This window comes from Orycteropus afer, unplaced genomic scaffold (assembly GCF_000298275.1).
Source record: "Orycteropus afer afer isolate SDZICR_OR568_19922 unplaced genomic scaffold, OryAfe1.0 scaffold00165, whole genome shotgun sequence".
Classification (NCBI taxonomy): Eukaryota; Metazoa; Chordata; class Mammalia; order Tubulidentata; family Orycteropodidae; genus Orycteropus; species Orycteropus afer.
Window position 1 is genome coordinate 3,579,682 of NW_006921752.1, and position 18,237 is coordinate 3,597,918.

Consider the following 18,237-nt stretch of genomic DNA (forward strand, 5'->3'; position numbering starts at 1 on the left):
TGTCATGCTTGGTAGGGTGGAGGGTCGACGAAAGAGAGGGAGGCCTTCAACGAGATGGATTGACACGGTGGCTGCGATGATGGGCTCAAGTATAGCAGGGTTTGTGGGGCTGGCGCGGGATCGGGCAGTGTTTCGTTCTGCTGTGCATGGGGTCGCTATGAGTCGGAGACAACTCAATGGCACTTAACAACAACAACAACATGGCACAACCTCAAAAGGCTGGAGGTTCAAATCTACCCATCCATCTATCCAGAGATGCCTGTGAAGAAAGGCCTGGCAACCTATACCTACTCTTTACTTATTGACTGTCTCATTATCTGACATTGTTACTTGACAACAATAATAAAAATCCACTATCCAACTAGTTTGCACATGAGCCTGGGTGTCCTCCCTACATCCAGCTCCTGGTCCACAGAGCCACCCTGTCTGTCATGTTGGCAGCTGAAGCAGCCAGCTCTCCAGAAGACCTCTTGCTGGTCCCATCCCCACGACGTTGGAGCCAACCACTGCAGCTCTTTGTGTGAAAGAGGTGACCGAGGCAGATTTTAAGGAAGCCCATCTGAGAAGGGCCTATGAGTGGATGGAAGGGCCCCACAGGAGGAGACAGTTGGGGGGGGAGGCTGTTGTGGCTGCTCCCCTCTACTGAAGTGGCCTCGAGGGACCAAGTTCTGCAGCTGGAAGGGTACTGGGGGTAGCTCGGGACCTGCAGCAGAAGCTGGCCAGCCCATCCTGCTCCTGTGAAGCCCTGGCTGCTGAGCTCCTTTTCCGAGCAGCTATTAATCTCCAGGCTCTTGGCCTTGGATTCTAAGTTATCCAAGAACAGCAGTGAGCCTCTGGTTTCTATGGGATCTTCTGGTTTCCATGGGCCTGTGGGGCGGCTGTGGTGGACATGGGCACAAGCAGCATCCCGACTGACCGCCTTGACCCCCTGGCCCCAGATCCTTGGGTGCTCAAGCCCCTGAGCTGCCAATTGTGTCCAGCCACCGGGCCCCAGATCCTTTCAAACACCAGTCTGTACAGCAGGACCTTGGGGTCCAGGGCACAGTGGTGCTCAGAGGACAGCTGTTTGGAGGGTCTGGACTCCAAGGCACCTCAGCCTCGATTTTGCATACCTGCGTGGTCTGTGCACACTAAGTGAGGAGTGGAATGGGTGTGCTTCCGAAGGATCGCAGCCATGGAAAACTCTGGGGAGCACATGTCTACTCTGACACACACAGGATCGTCAGGAGTTGGAATTGACTCCACACAACTAGATTGTTGGTTTATTTTCTCCTCCCAAAGCCCTTCTAGTGCCTTCCAGGTAGAGTGGACAGTGCCGTCTATCAGCCTCCCTATGACTGTATCTATAGCCAATGAAAAACACAAACAACGAAATGCTTTGCCCTTTCTGCCAAGGATTATCATTGTATGTATACTTGATAGAAGAGAAATGAAACAGCCACCTTATGAGTAAGGCCCACCATATACCAAGTTCAGACAGAAAGCTACCTTGAAGTCATGTGCAACTGGACTCAAGCCCTCACACTGCCGCTTAACCAACTGAGTATCCCATGTCAAGTTCATTCACCTTTGCCCTTCCTTCCCCATCTATAAAACGAGACAAATGACACTACCCATAGAGCTGCTACAGAGGTTAAAAAAGATATGAAGTGTCAGACACATTGTAACCACTCAACAAATAGGAGACACTCTGCTTTGTATTGTATTCTTCATAATAACAAGTGGAACCGCTGGTGGGTTTGAACCATTGACCTTCCGGTTAGCAGTCAAGTGCCTTATTCACTAGGACACCAGAGGTGTCATTCTTCATAATAAGGAAGGTATTATTAGCTTGGTTGAAGGATAAGGAAGTGGTTCTGCCTTAGGTCAAAGGCAGTGGATGGGAGCCACTGCATGAGGTGCCAAAGAGGCAAAGGCCTAGTTGGGACCTGGATGAGTTGGAGAAGGACTTTTCAGGGGGTCAAGAGGGCTGTGGGTGGGACGTAGGTGCCTGGACTTTAACGTGAATCCAGGCCTTCACTGTCCAAACCCCTGCTCAGCAGGGGTGGGGGTGTTGGGAGGGCTTATGGTGCCACCTTGCTCTTGTCCCTGGGCACACCCATTGGGTCTGGTAGGGGAGGGAAACTTCAGGAGAAGCCCGGCTATCCTGCTTGCCCATAAACAGGCTGGTGACCATTTTGGTGGGGGTGAGGGTAAGGGTGAGGGTGCGGGACACTCAGGAGGAGCTGGGGCTAATTGAGGTTGTCAGGAATGAAGGCTCACGTTCACAGCCTAGAACAGAAGGGAAAAACACCCCAGAGTTCATTAACTTCCTGCAATATGGTTGGTGCCATGAGTATTACAGCTGCATTGGGTCTCACTTTACCTCTGAAAGAAGGAGATTAGATGGCCAAAGGAAAACACCGTTGGACTATCAGGTCGTCCCCTGGCTCTGCTAGTCATGCATGCATTACTGATTCAGCCATCAACAGATCCATATTAAATGCCAGGCCCTGTGTTGGAGACTCGAAACATCACAGCAGTGACCAAAACAGAGAGACTCCCTGCCCTCTTGGAGCTGTAAATCACTCATTCATTCATTCTTTCAAGCAGCACATCGTGGACAACTTTCACGGGGGCCCTTTGTGCTGCATAACCAAACCAAACCAACTGGTTGCTGTCAAGTCAGTTCTGACTCATGGAGACCCCAGGTGGTCAGAGTAGATCTATGCTTCATAGGGTTTCCAAAAAAATAGGTTTTCAGTGGCTGTTTTTTTTGGAAGTAGATCACTAGGCCTTTCTTCCAAGGTTCCTCTGGTTGGACTCGAACCTCCCACCTGTTGGTTATCAGCTGAGTGTGTTAACTGTACCTTTTAACATATGGTGGAGCTTTAAAACATAGAGACCTCCAAGGTGCAGATCCTTCACTCCCTGTGATGAAGGCCTGGAGAACAATGGCTTTGCCATTTCTCTGACATCTCTCCCCTTTCGGTTAATAGTTGAGTGTGTTACATTTGCACCGCCCAGGAACTCCTCTCATCTCTAACATAGAATAAAACACCCCATGCTTGTCTGCTTAAAGAACTGGTGTTTATGTTTCTTTATCAAGCACCATTTAACGACTGCCAGACGAACAAACAAATCCGTCTTAGAAGGATAACCAGAATGCTCTTTAGGAATGAGGGTGGCAAACTTTGTCTCATACTTTGGACACATTATCCGGAGGAGTCCCTGAGAAGGACATCATGCTTGGTAAAGTAGTGTGTACCCACTGCCACTGAGTCGATTCTGACTCATAGCGACTCCCATCGGGTTTCCAAGGCGGTAAATCTTTACAGAAATAGACTGCTCCAAATTTTTCTTCCGTGGAACGGCTGGTGGGTTTGAACCACCAAACTTCTGGTTAGCAGTCAAATGCCTTAAGTGCTGCACCACCAGAGCTCCTTTGATAAAGCAGCCAAAGCAAACCAAACTCACTGCCCTCAAGTCGGATCTGACTCATAGCGACCCCTCTTTGGGTTTCTGAGGCAGTATCACTACGGCAGTCGATTGCCCCACCTTCCTTCCGAGGAGCGGCAAAGCAGAGGCTCAGCAAAGAAGAGGAAGGCCCTCAATTAGATGGACTGAAGCAGTGGCCGCAACAATGGGCTGAAACAGCACGAACTGTGAGGCTGGCACAGGATCAGCAGTGTGTCTTTCTGCTGTCTTAGGTCACTATGAGTCGGACCAACTTGATGGCACAGAATAGCAACAATAAATTTAACAATAGGGAATATCCATGCTATATTGTCAAGTGGGGGAAAAACAGTTACAAAATAACACGTGCATTAGCTATGCTTGTAGCAAGTGGGCATGAAAGTAAGTAAGGGCATTATCAGAAAGAGAATCTTACTCAAGTACCCAGAATGTGAATGATTCTTTGCTTTTCCATGGACGTCTACAGAATACAGAGGCCACCTGGGACGGGCCTCTCACCTGCCTTCTCCTTGTTTTCATTTCCCATGGTCTCCTAGACTTTTCAGTTCTTCTTTTATTCCCTTCTTTCATGCTTTATAAACTTCTCCATAAAAGTCAGGCATATCCTTTACTAGTTTGTTCATAGGTGTCTTTTAGGCTGTGTTGCTATTTTGAAAGGGCTCTTTTTGTCGAGAGGACATGGAGGGCCGTTACCAACAGACATGACCAAGTTTAAAGGGATGGGTGTGCTGTTTTGACTCAGTAATTGGGGATCAGGGTGAACCAGGGTCCCCAGGAATCAGTGGGAGGAGAGAGTGGATATTGATAGCAGCATGAGACTGTAAAAAGAGTCTTGGTGTTCTATCCAGGAGTCCCCACAGTTTCCTAGGAGAATGAGAGCAATTACATGACCTCAGAGGAATGAGGAGCAGGAGAGGCAAAGCTGTGTCCTGCCCTGCAGATGGAGCACTGAAAGTCCCAGTCCAAACCTGGCCTCCCAGCAGGTTCACATGAGACCCATGAAGTGTCAGGGCCTAGGAGGACAGTTGGTCTGGGTTGTTGAGCACCGCTCTGGGTGGTTCCAGTAGGATTGTGAACCATCAAGAATCACACCAGGAGCAGGCCCGGGCTGTGGTATGCTATGCTGACTGGTGACTGTACTGAATCCAACATCAATATGGTGATCTGCTGGGAGTAGGGGACACCCAGGTTGCTTAAGAAGCAGTAAACCAGTTCAGGTAAGAATCAGAGCAGCTCAAAGCTCCCGTGCTGATCACTAGCCTGACTGCACCTGTGAAAGCTACTTCACTCCAGACTGGGCTCAACTGACCCTCCTGCCTCATCCTTGTAGTAGCTAGGTGTGTTGTCACATGCCTGTAGTCCCAGCCACTCAGGAGGCTGAGGCAGGGGAATCCAAGAGGATTTTCCATTGGGAACCAGAAGACCTAGACATATGTGGAAGAGGGGCCGGCAGCAGTCTCTGAAGCTTTGGAGGTGGATTCAGGGGAGGACTGCCCATGAGGGAGCTCCATCTCACTCCCCTTGGCAGAGAGCATCCATTCTCCTACCCGCACTCCTTCCATTCTCTTCCTCCCCCATTAGCATTACATTACCTATCTGAACATTTACACATCCGCCCATCCTTCCTTCCAAACAGTCACTTCTCCATTTATTAATAGTGATGATAATAGTAAAAATGATAGTGACTAACTGTTACTCAGTCTTCCTTTGTCCCAGCCACCATTTTAAGTGCTTCACATGTGTTCTGGTTACCTAGTGCTGCTCTGACATGAATCATACCACAAACGGGATGGCCTTAACAAACAAGAGTTTATTCTCTCACAGTTTTGAGGCTTTAAGTCCAAGTTCAAAGTGCCAGGCTCTAGAGGCTAGGTGAAAGCCCCTCAACCTTAGGGTCCAGCTCTGCCTCCTTCTCCCGGCCCACTGGAGCTAGAGGTGTTTCTTCTCTCAGACAGCTGCTGGCTGCTGAGGCTGAGAAGCCCCAAGGTTGACAGGTAAAAAGGCACAGTCCCAATGTTACCAAACCACATGACAGGCCATTAACTTAAGTCCATTGTAAGTCCCAAGGCCAGCAGAGCATAGCAGGCTGCTGAGCAATGGCATGGCTACATGCAGGGTCCAAGCATGCCGTAGGCTGGAGACCATTCCCAAGGCTTCTCCTTAAATACAGGAAGCAGACCACATCCCAAAGACAGCTACTCAGCTCCTTGTGTTAGATCTCACCATGGAGTTGATTGCCAATCTCATCATGGGGAATAACTACCACCAGCTGCCCAGCCACTCAACCAGGCCCAGCCAAGTTGACACACAAACATAACTACCACAACATGCATAATTTAATCCTCACAAGAACCTTAAGAGGAAAGCTCTATTAACATTTCCATTTTACAGATCAGAAAACTGAGGCTCAGAGAGAATGAGTGATTTGTCCACAGCCACACAGCAAGGCAATACTAAAGCTGAGGTTCAACTCAAGTCATTTGGCTTCAGAGTCCACACTCCTAACCAGTGAGCTAAATAGCCTTCCATCCCACCATCCGTCCAACTCCCATCAGTTTTTTATCTACCTTTCTATCCACAGCCTGCTTGACCTCCCTTCACCCAACCCCCACCCATCCCCTACTTATTCAACCCTCTTGTCCATCTTCATTCCCAGTCAGTCATCCATTTCCCTTCCCTTCTATGCATCCACAGATCCATCCTTCCACTTACCCACCCTTTTTCACACTACCTACCCAAATATCCATTCCACACCCACATTCTAAGCACCTTCTGTGCTAAGTGCTGGTGTCTAGATATGAATGATACTCAGTCCCTGCTGTCAAAGGGCTCAGTCTTTAATGAGCGAAACTGGGAAATGAACCTGAAGTGTAAGAGCTAAGAAAGAAGCAGCCCAGAATGCTATGGGGACACAGGGCAAGGGCCCTTTCTCTAGACGAAGAGGTCCAGGAAGACACCCCTGAGGATGGAGGCCAACTTGAATGGGTCCCAATGATCCAGAAGGAGGAGGTGAGAAATGACATTACAGACAGAAGGAGAATTCTGCACAAAGGCCCAGACCCAGCTATTGCCCAGCTCCAGGGGGACAGGGACGGTGGTCCCTCCTTTCCGATAGATTGTGGAGGAGAGCACTGACCAAGCTGTGGGCAGTCCCCTCTGAGATCCTCAGTGGGGATGGGACAGGTCTAGTCAGGGGCTCGCCAGAACGGGGTTGTTGAGCCAGCACCTGAGCTCAGACTTGAGGCAGCTCTCTGGAGGAGAAATCCCAAGCCCAGGCTTCCTTTAAGACTCCTCATTGTTTGGCTTCCTCCAGAGCCATTCTGCATTTGCTATTCTGTGCACTTTCCACATATTTGCAAGTTCTGATTGAACAAACACTGGCTGGGGCACAGTGAACCCAAATAATTGTGTGCCTGTCAACGGTACATGTTAATTGGAGAGTTGTAGAGTCGGCGGGACAGGTCACAAGGGAGAAGCCAATTACGCCATGTACCTGTTTGAAAGGCTCCCGCTCCTGGAATCCTGACTGGCATGAGAACACTCTGTATTGGTCCATGTTATTGATTTTCCTCCTGCCTCAGTTGATGGGCTCGTTAATTGACAATTACCTTTTTCCCTGTGTTGGGAGAGTTGACAACAACGACCTGCAGTGTTCAAGTTTCATTTGAGCTGAGTTAAGCCTGTACCTGTTTAACCTATAACAAGTCCCAGCAGACCACTTTGGGAATCTGGGGCTTCCCAGGAGGAACTAGGATGTTGGGGTGAGTTTGGGTCCTAATGAGAGCCAACTCAGGCATGGAACATGTTGGGGCTGAGAGTAGAGCTGGGACTAGGCAGCCATTGAGGCTGATACACAGAAGCTCCCAATGGGACTAATTCACATTTGGCTTCAGCAGGCAGTGAAGAAAGAATGACCATTTGTTGAGTACCTACTATGTGCTCAGCCCTAGACAAGGCAGTTTATGTGCAGTATCTCATTTAATCCTAACAGCAGCCCTAGGAGATAGCATTATTATCTCCATCTTTTTGGCTGCAGAAGCTGAGGTTCAGAGAGGTAAAGTGACTTGCTCAAGGTAACACAGCTAATAGAGTTGTGATTTGAAACTAGACCTGACTTCATAGTTCTTACTCTTCCTCCAATACCAAGTTGTCTCTCTGAGAGTATCCAAAATGGTAGCCATAAGGAAACGTGTAGTCATGGAGTGGGAGTTTACAAGGATTGGATGGAGGCCCATAGTTAAAAGTAGCAGGTGAGAACTGGGCAGGAGGTCAGGGCCCCACAGAAGTGGGCTGGGCTTCCAAAAGAAGGCTCTAGTCCCCAGGCAGAACTAGAGAGCTGGGTATAGAATGGGTACTTCTCAAACTTTTTTCATTATCACCCTTTTAAAAGGCCTTTAAAAAAAATAGATATTCTTTTTCTTAATCATCCCCATAAAATTTTTATTCCACAGATATCCTGTGTATGTTTATATACTGTATATGTATTTGTGCTTTGTATATAAAACAAGTAATGTATTAATTTATTTGTCCTCAAAGAACCAGGTTTTGCCCCCTTGGAGGTAAGATTGCTTCTGCTGATAATACGTTATGTTACTAAACAAGGGATGTAGAGTTCATGTGGGTGGGGTCCCGCTGACTCCAGACACACTGGGTCTGCACAGTAGAGCCTGGTCAAGAGTGAAGGCTTGGACATTAGACCTGGGATCTAAGTCTCTCCTCTGCCACTTACTGTTTGACTTAACCTCTCTGAACCTGTCTCCTCAACTGTTAAATGGAACTACATACAAACAGGACTCACCTTACATTGGGTCAGAATGATAAGGTAACGAGGTAACGTATGTAGAGCACTTAGCACACAGTAAGCACTCAATAAATCAGTAGCTCCTATCATCATTACTTCCGGAGTCCACTGGCTGGTGGGGCAGAGGTTGCTGGCACATTCCCTCCTCCTTAAGGGCACAGACCATGTCTCATTGTCTCAGTAGGCCACTGTCTGGCCCTGGGTGGGTGTTGGGCAGTGTTTGCTGCTATGTGAACCATCAACTCTTGGATGGGTTTGCTCTGGCTCTGAGCAGGCTAAGCAGCAGGAGAAGGAGCCAGAGGCAGCAGGGCCTGCCCACGGGCACCTGGGGGCCACGTGTTCCTCTGGGAATGCCATGTGCAGCTATTGAGAGGAAATTGTTGCCTCTGCAGGTGTCTGAGTGCCTTCCGCTTCCCTCTGAAGGTGCCCTGCCAAACTGCTGCCTGAGACTGACTCCCAGGGCCCAGGGCGTCCGACTACTGTGCTTGGGTGAGGGAGAGCCGCAGGCTTCAGTGCCTGAGGGTCAGAGCTCCAGGGCTGGGTGCTGGCTGCCCGTCTCTGCCCCTTAGTCAGATCTGGAGGTCGGAGACCCTGTGTGGGATGTGGAGCTGACCTGCCCCTTGGACCAGGGACCAAACGTTCCCCAGAACTTTGTCCTGGGAGGTGGCCACTGGATCTTGCCAATATCAAGGAGATACTTTTGAATAGCTAAATGTTCTTATTTCAAGTTCAGCAAAGAGGCATTGCCCCCACCCCCCAAGTCCCCTCTTGCCTAGTATCCTCCTCCACTGAGCAGCCCCTCTGGATTTGTGCATTTCCCTTACACATTGCAGCACAGGGAAGCTTCCTCATCATAAACCAGGCTGGTAGGTACAAGCTACAGCCTTGGCTTGGTTTGGTGCACTGGTTTTCAATTATTTTTCAGCTGTTTATTCCTTTCTTCAAATGAAATCATATGTTGAAGCCCAATTTATATGTAACGGGAACGAATATCACTAATGTGTAATGTTGTTGTTATGTGCCGTCGAGTCGGCTCCGACTCATAGCGACCCCTCCTTGGGTTGCTGAGGCAGTATCACTATGGAAGTAGATTGCCCAACCTTCCTTCTGAGGAGTGGCTGATGGGTTTGAACTGCCAGGCTTCTGGTTAGCAGTCAAATGCCTTAGGCGCTACACTACCAGAGCTCAAAAATTAGCCCATGTGTGAATATTCCCCAACCTCCCCCCATCCAGGCTTGTTACTTTCCAGACCTCCCTCCCAGTGCTCAGCTTGGTATGAACAATCACCACAGCCAGAGAGCAGAAGGAAAAGTAGTGCATGAAGCCCAAAGCTGCTTGCTCTTGCCTGCACTCTCCTCTCACCCCCATCTCCACAAAACCCCCAGAGCTCACAGGGTCCAATTTTAAAGGGAAATAGCAGTCAGGAAATCAGATGATGTATTGCACTGGGCAAATCTGCTGCAAAAGACCCCTTTAAAGTGCTGAAGAGCAAAGATGTCTCTTTGAAGACTAAAGTGTGCCTAACCCAACGCATGGTATTTATGTAGTGAAAGCTGGACAATGGATAAGTAAGACTGAAGAATAGCTGATGCTTTTGAGTTGTGTGGTTGGTGAAGAATACTGAGACTACCGTGGACTGCCAAAAGAACTAACAAATCTATCCTGGAGGAAGTGCAGCCAGAATGCTCCTTGGAAGTAAGAATGGCCAGACTTCATCTCACCTACTTTGGTCATGTTGTCAGAAGAGATCATTCCCTGGAGAAGGATATCATGCTTGGTAAGGTGGAGGGTTAGTGAAAAAAAGCAAAGACCTTCAAAGAGAAGGATTGACAGTGGCTGCAACAATGGGCACAGGCACAGCAAAGATTGTGAGACTGGCGCAGGACCAGGCAGTGTTTCATTCTGTTGCACATAGAGTCGCTATGAGTTGGAGCTGACTCGATGGCACTTAACCACAGTCAAGAGCCCTGCTGGTGTACTGGATAAGACATTTAGCTGCTAACCAGAAGGTCAGTGGTTCAAACGCACCAGCTCCTCTGTGGAAGGTAGATGAGGCAGTCTACTTCTGTAAAGATTTACAGCCTTAGAAACCCAATGGCAGTCGCTATGAGTCACAATTAACCTGATGACAGTGGGTTTGAATTTTTTTTTTTTTTTTTTGAGTTGGTTGTGAGAGCCCTGGTGGTACAGTGGGTAAGTGTTGGGCTGCTAAATGAAAGGTCAGCTGTGCAAACCCACAAGCCTCTCCACAGGAGGATGAGGCAGTCTGCCTCTATAAAGATTACAGCCTTGGAAACCCTACAGGGTAGTTCTGCTCTGTCCTATAGGTTCACAATGAATTGCAATTGACTCAACAGCAATGAGTTTAGTTGGTGGTGACATGTGTTCAAACCCCAGTCCTACCTGCACTCAGGAACTGGGTGACCTGGGATGAGTTACTATACCTCTCTGAGCTTCCATTAAAAAAAAAAAAAAGCAAACAAACCCACTGCCATCGAGTCTATTCAGACACATATGGACCCTATAGGACAGAGTAGGACTAACTCCCCCATCTGGTTTCCTAGGCTGTAAATCTTTATGGAAATAGAGTGCCTTATCTTTCTCCCATGGAGTGGCTGGTGGGTTTGAAACACTGATCTTTTGCTTGGTAGTTGAGTGCTTTAACCACTGTGCCAGTGGAGCTCCTGAACACCCATTTAGTCATCTACAAAACGATGGAAAGAACCTTATGTTCTGTCTCTCCGGAACAGAACAGATTTGTGAACACAAAGTCATACTCTGAAGGGCTTTCCTGAGAATCAGAAAAAAAGGCTGGTTGAGCTATGTGTCCTTGGGATCCTTTAAGGACACAGGTAGTAGAGGCAGACCCTGTAAAAACGGTTCAGGAGGCCAAGCCCTGGGAAATTCAAACTGCTTACGGTTTGCTTGGGGAAAAGATCAAAAAAAGAAAATAATTGTGCTTTTCTTCCCTGCTCCGTGGAACAGACCTTGCTCTGTTCTGAACATTTTGTTCTCTGAGCTTCAAACACTTCTGAGTTTGCAAACTGTTGCTGTGCTGGTTTTGTTTGTGAAACCTATTTCTGCAAAGGAGCAGTTTCAACCGCTGTAGCTTGTGCTGGTGGATAGGATCCTGTTTGGATAGAGTTTTTCTTTTATTATCTTCAGGAAGCCAGGCCAATATAGGGTGGGTCCTAAAGCTAATTACTTCTGAGTTATAAAAAAACCAGGATAGACAGAGACCCACACAGGGGGAAAGACAGAGGCCCCGCAGAGGCATTGCCAGGCATCAGGGCAAGATGGACACCCAACTACTAACCCTACCCAGGCACTCCTCTCCCTCCTGTCACCCTCCCTTTCATGCCATTCCATGACACCAGCCTTCCTGGGGGAGGTGGCAGTGAGGAGACAACAGAGCACTGGCTGTGCAGAGGTGGGCCTGCAGAGGAATTGACAACTCTCTCTAGCAGGGCTCCCAGATGGAGACATCTTCACAGGGTCTGGCTGAATTCTAGTCCCACTCACAGTGAAGGGGGCCCAGGAAAGTTTTCTGCAGGGTTGGCCTGGAGTCCTGCACTGCCTAGAAACCAGGAGAGGGATACTAACCAAACAGAAGCCATTTTCTTTGGGCAGTTTGGCTAGGTTGACCACAAAGGGGCCATTGACTGTTACCCAGCCTTGTGGAAGGCTCTTTCTAAGTGGCATCTCATTACATCCTCAAGTGATTCTATAAGGCAAGCACAATGATTTCCTTCTTTAGGCAGAGAAAGGAACTCTGGTGCTGCAGTGATTAAAGCATTCAGCTGCTAACCCAAAGGTCAGTGGTTCAAACCCAGCAGCCACTCTGAGGGGGAAAAATGCTTCCATAAAGATGTACAGCCTTTGAAACCCTACAGGGCAGTTCCACTCTGTCCTATAGGGTCGCTATGGGTCGGAATCAACTGGATGGCAGTGGGTTTGGTTTGGGGTTTATAAGAAGAGAGGAGTCCCTGGGTGGTACAAATGGTTAACACACTCAGTTGCTAACCAAAAGAAAGGTTGGACGTTCAAGTTCACCCCAAGGTGCCTTGGAAGAAAGCCTTGGCAATTTACTTCTAAAACATTAGCCTTTGAAAAGCCTTTGGGGCAGAGCTCCGCTATGACACATGTGGGGTTGCCATGTAGTAGAACTGACAGTAGCAAGTGGACTGGTCTATATGAGGAAACTGAGGCTCAGTGGAGCTAAGTGGTTCACCTAAGACCCCACAGCTCACAACTGTGGGGAAGTGAGGGAAAGGTTATTGTTCAGTGAGACTGGGGGAGACACCGGAAGAGAGATCACAGGGGCTGGGCCAGGTCTCAAAATCCATGTGCCCACAGGTCAAAGTGACCTGAGCCAGTTGGCTCAGCTGAGTAACAAGAACATCACCCAGGTAGTCAACCATGGCTTACTGAGGACCTACGGGATGTATGCTCTGGCTGGTGTCTTAGTTCTCTGGGGCTCAGTAACAGAAATATACAAGTGGGCTGCTTTAAGAAACTGTGAGAAATGTATTCTCTCATGGTTTAGGAGGCTGGAAGTCTGAATTCAGGACTCCAGATCTAGGCCAAGGTTTTCTCCCTCTTTTAGCTCTCAGGGGAGACCTTTGGCTCTTTCTAACCTCTGTGAGTCTGGGGTTCCTTGGAGATCTCCATGTGTCTTAGCATCAATCTTCCCCCTGGGTCTAGGAAGTTCTCAGCACAGGGACCCCAGGTCCAAAGGATGCACTCCACTCCCGACTCTTCTTTCTTGGTGGTACTGAGGTCCCTCTATCTCTGCTCACTCTTTTAATCTCTTTTATGTCTCAAAAGAGATTGATTCAAGATACAACCTAATCCTATGGATTGTGTCTTGCCTCGTTAATGTCATAGAAGCTAATATTTACAACTCATAGGATAATTATATCAAATCACAAAATGAAAGATAATTATGTAAAACTGATATTCATGGCCTCAGAATGTTGATGTATATGCGGGAGGAGCACAGTTCAATCCATAACAGCTGGATGTGGGGAGGCAGAGATGAGTAAGAGCAGACCCTGCCCCCAAGAAGAGCACAATCTGTAGGGTAAATCTGGCCACAAGTGAATAAGCATAATGCTGTTTGCAAAGTGCTGGTATAGAAGTGTGCATGGAGGGCTATGGGTGACAGGAGCCTTGCCCAACAAATCAGAGGAGGCCATTTGAGCCCAGCCATGAAAAATGGGAGAGAATGAGGGACAGGGATATCTTAGCAAAGCAGCAGGTGATGAAATCACTGACCACACAGCATGTTATTGCTTGTGCTCTGTAGCTGCCCTGCTTGATGGGAGTTCCAGTTGACTCTTTCAGATCTGACCTTGGTCAGGGGTGTGGTCTTGTCTTCATGCCACCACCACTATCATTCTAGATATCTGAGACCTCGCCTCCTGGTTGGGTGAAGGGCTTACAAGTGTTCTGGACTATTGAACTCAGAGTTGCCCATTCAGGGGTGGGTTGGAAGAGGGCTGGGCAGTCTCCAGGCACCAAGGGACATCACTCCAGACTGGATGCTTGACCACCAACCTGCAGACACCATTCTCTGGGGTCCATATGGACAGGAATGAGAAGGGAAACTCAGTGCCCATGTGATTCCTGACACCCCTGACCCTGATGATGGGTCTCCCTGCTCCATCTGGAGCCCACAGTATCTCCATCTCCCAGTCTCCTTGGTTTTCCCTTTGTTCCTGCTGTTTTCTCTCATCTGTAGGGTGGAACTTCACTCCACAAGGATGCATCCGAAAGTGCTTAAGAGCCTGGATTCTGGAGCCAGCCTGCTGGGTTGAAGTTCCAGCTTTAATCCTGGCTATTTGATCTCAGGCAAATGACTTAACCTCTCTGTGCTTCAGTTTCCACCTCTGTAAAGTGATAATAATAGGGCCCACTCCTAGGGTTGCTGTAAGGTTTATACAAGCTAATACATATTAAATGCTTACAATAATATATCTCACATAGTAAGCATTATATAAGTGTTGAAATTATTACATTGCTACTATAATAAGGGGGAGCTCTGGTAGCATAGTGGCTAAGGCACTTGACTGCTAACTAGAAGGCTGGCAGTTCAAACCCACCAGCCACTCCTCGGAAGGAAGATGGGGCAATCTACTTCCGTAGTGATACTGCCTCGGAAACCCAAGGAGGGGTCGCTATGAGTCGGGTCCAATTAGACGGCACATAACAACAACAACTATAATAAGGATCCCTGGTGGATTCTAGTGTAATTAAGGCTTGAATATGTTCCGAATGTCCAACTTCTTTTCCTCATTGTACCTGTAATCTTTTAGAAAAGTAGTTTCCAACCCTGGCTGCCAGTGAAAATTAAATGAGGAGTATTTTAGTTACTTTGTGCTGCTATAAGGCAAATATCACAAGTGTGTGGTGTTAAAGAACAGAAATCTGTTTTCTCATAGTTCTAGAGGCTAAAAGTCCAAATCAGGGTCTCAGCCATGTCAGTCCCTTCCTTGTCAGTAGCCTGGCAATTTTAATACTTTTTCTTGGCATCTGCTGGCTTGTAGAGGATCCTCAAGTGGTATGTCTTCCCCTCTGTGGGTCTCCGTCTATTCTGGCCTTTTTATAACTCAGAAGTCATTGGGTTTAGGACCCACCCTACATTGGCAACTCTCATTAACATAACAAAAGAAAACCTCTCTTTCCAAACAGAATCATACTTACCAGCACAAAGGCCAAAAATTCACCACATATTTTTTTGGAGCACAATTTAATCCATAACAACAACAACAAAACAAAACAAAAAAACACCCAAGCTCACTGCCATTGAGTCAGTCCTACTCATGGTGACCCCATGTGTTACAGAGTAAAACTGCTGTATAAGTTTTTTTTTTTTTTTTTTTTTCTATAATCTTTACAGAGCACAATTGCTAGGCCTTTCTTCCATGGTGTCTCTAGGTGGGTTTGAAACACCAACCTCCAGATGAGTAGTTGACCACAAACTGTGTATGCCACCCAAGAACTGTAATCCATACTAGAGAAATTTTAAAACTCCAGATGCCCAGCTCCTCTGGTCTGTGTGAAGGCCCAGTTGTGGGGATTTTAAAAATCTCCCAGGTATTCAAATATGCAGCTGGCATGGAGAACCACTGGTTTAAAGGAACCTTTTGGAACAGTCTGCAGACCCTCTAAGCACTGCTGGAGGTTTCTTTTCCACTCACATCATCGTAATCCATCCAATTAAAGCCTATGAAACACAAATCAAACGATGCCTGCTGGTTAGAGAACGGGTCTTTAGGAAATGGGGCTGAGCCTTGGGGACTCGTGCCCTGGGGCACGTTCTAGCTGTGTCTGTGCCAGGTCAGCATTTGTGGCTTCAGAGTCACCCTGTACCAGCATTGTTTCTATGCCATCTCCCCCGTGAGATCCAAGGCCCCACTGAGACTTTTATTGTCCGTTTTATATTGTTGAACAGGAGTCTCAGATGCTTGTGGTCATAATTTTAAAGTATTAAATTACACCAAGCATTAAGGGCTATGTTTTCTGTGAGAAGACAGGTTGATTGCCGCTCTTCATCTCTAATTTTGAGATTTAAGCCGCTTTTCCATTTAGCTCTAATTGGTAGTGTCCCAACAGCCCTCTCTGACCTCACAAGCCTTTGATATGGTTTAGAAATCTTTTTATGGGAGCCTCTCTTTCTTTCGCCCTGCACATTTAATAGATTTGTATTGCCTCAGTCATCTTTTCTTCTGCGTAGATATTTCAAAATCGCACTATGTGTCTGCAGAGAATAAAGGCCTTCTCTCCAGCAAATGTTTTTTTTTTTCTTTTTTAGACAGCAATTGGCAAAAGAGGATTAATTGCCCCGATTCACACACACCTCTTACTTGCTGTGTTCCATTTTCATATGAGATTTTTAATCCTTTCTTCTGTAGCCAGGCAGGATTTGTCTGTAAAGGTTTGCACTCTTAGAGGAATGATTCTGGAATGGACCTTAAGAGAGCATCTACTCCAATCACTCTATTTTACAGATAATAATATCACCATAATAATGTTTTATGTGTCAGGGGAGAGCACTCACGGCAGGAATAGGGACGGGGGTGGTAATGAGCCTCTCATCCCCGGAGGTGTTCAAGAACAGTTTGGAAGCAGCTTCTCAGGCATATTTTAGAGGCAAATATAACATCAGAACAAAGAGGTCTTAGAAAGACCCAGGTTTAAATCCCTACCACTTACTGGTCCTTTGGTCTTGGGCAAATTATGTTCCATTTTGAACCTCCATTTCTTAGTCTATAAAATGGAGTTAATAATAATACTTACCACATAAAGTTACAGTAGAACTGAGTGAAATCACACCTGGACTTTAGTAAGCTCTTAATAAGTGTGGATTACTATTATTAAATATTATAGATGGTAGCCAGGCCTCAGAAGGGGACAAGGAGTGAGAACAGGGAAGAGATCAGCATAGACTTTTAGTTATCTTCAATCTCTAGGACTCAACAGCCCACTAAAATTTACTTGACTGCTAACCAGAAGGCTGGCGGTTCAAACCCACTAGCCGCTCCTCGGAAGGATGGTTGGGCAATCCTATTTCTGTAGTGATACTGCCTCAGAAACCCAAGGAGGGGTCACTATGAGTCGGGGCCAACTCAAGGGCATATAACAACAACAACAACAAGTGCTCACACATCTATAATCTCAATTTATCTTCACAGCAGCCCTATAATACAACAGCCCTACCTTCACAACAGTCTGGATAGAGGACTATTGTGTCTAAATGATGATGTGGAGATGTGGGGCTCAGAGAAGTAAAGTGACTTACCTAATGCCACACAGCATGTGGATAAAGTCTCTAGAACCCCAGATTCATACATAGGCCTCTTTTTGGGCTCTTTCCCAGAACTAACACTATCTTCTGTTTGTTCTGTCATCCTCTTGCTCTCTTATAGGATGTTTCTTAATATTCCAGGCCCTTCCTTAACTGGGTGAGTGTGTTCTCAGACCATTGAGACTGTCATTCTGAGGATGATGCCAACTCTGACGCAGGACTCAGAGTTGTTTCTTTCATTCCAAATATGTAGGGCAATCAAGTAGCCCAAGAATAATAGCACATAATGTTGGATACTCATAATACACTTGTTTCATGTGGCAGCCTTAGAATTTTTAATTTGATACAAGGAACATTATTACTCTATATTCATTAAATCACATGTTAACCTCTTTTAAAAACCTTTTCCCAGCAATAATAGAAGGCAATTTTACATGAGCGAAGTCATCTGGGGAAGAGGATTGCTCAGTAGATTTTTCTTTTGCATCGCTATGGACTGGGCTGGCTCCACCATCTTCTCTCCCACAGTGATGTCTCGGTGGAGACCCTGGACTCCAGCACCCTGCATTGAGGTGGATCCCCATAGCTACAGCTGTTTAGGGAGCTCTGGGTTCCTCTCCCAGACCTGGGAAGAGGGGTACATGCTCAGACCTCCCACACTTTGCAGACCATTCCTGCCACACGCAGTATCTAAGGGCACAGAGTAGTGCAAGGAGCCCTCCTGACACACTTGTGTGAGTGGGGCTGGTAGTAGGGAGGGTGGAGTATCCAGGTTCTACCAAATTCTCTGCTGCAGTAGGACACCATAGGGTAAAATTCAGGGCCCTTTGGTCGCCGATTCCCTGGGTGGTGCTAATGGTTTGTGCTCATTGACTAATCACAAGGTTGGCTGTTCAAATGCACCCAGTGGTGCTGCAGAAGAAAGACCTGGTGATCTACTTCTGTAAGATCACAGCCTTTGAAAACCCATGGAGAGCAGTTCTACTCTGTAACATGTGAGGTCACCATGAGTTGGAATTGACTCCATGGCAATGGGTTTTCTGGTTTGGGTTACCAATTCAGTGAAAAAAGAGTCACATTCTGCAATACACAGATCATTTTTTGCATGTCCGTTTCCTGCTCAAACCTAGGTGATATGTTACCATCACCTGAACTCTTAATTGCCATATAT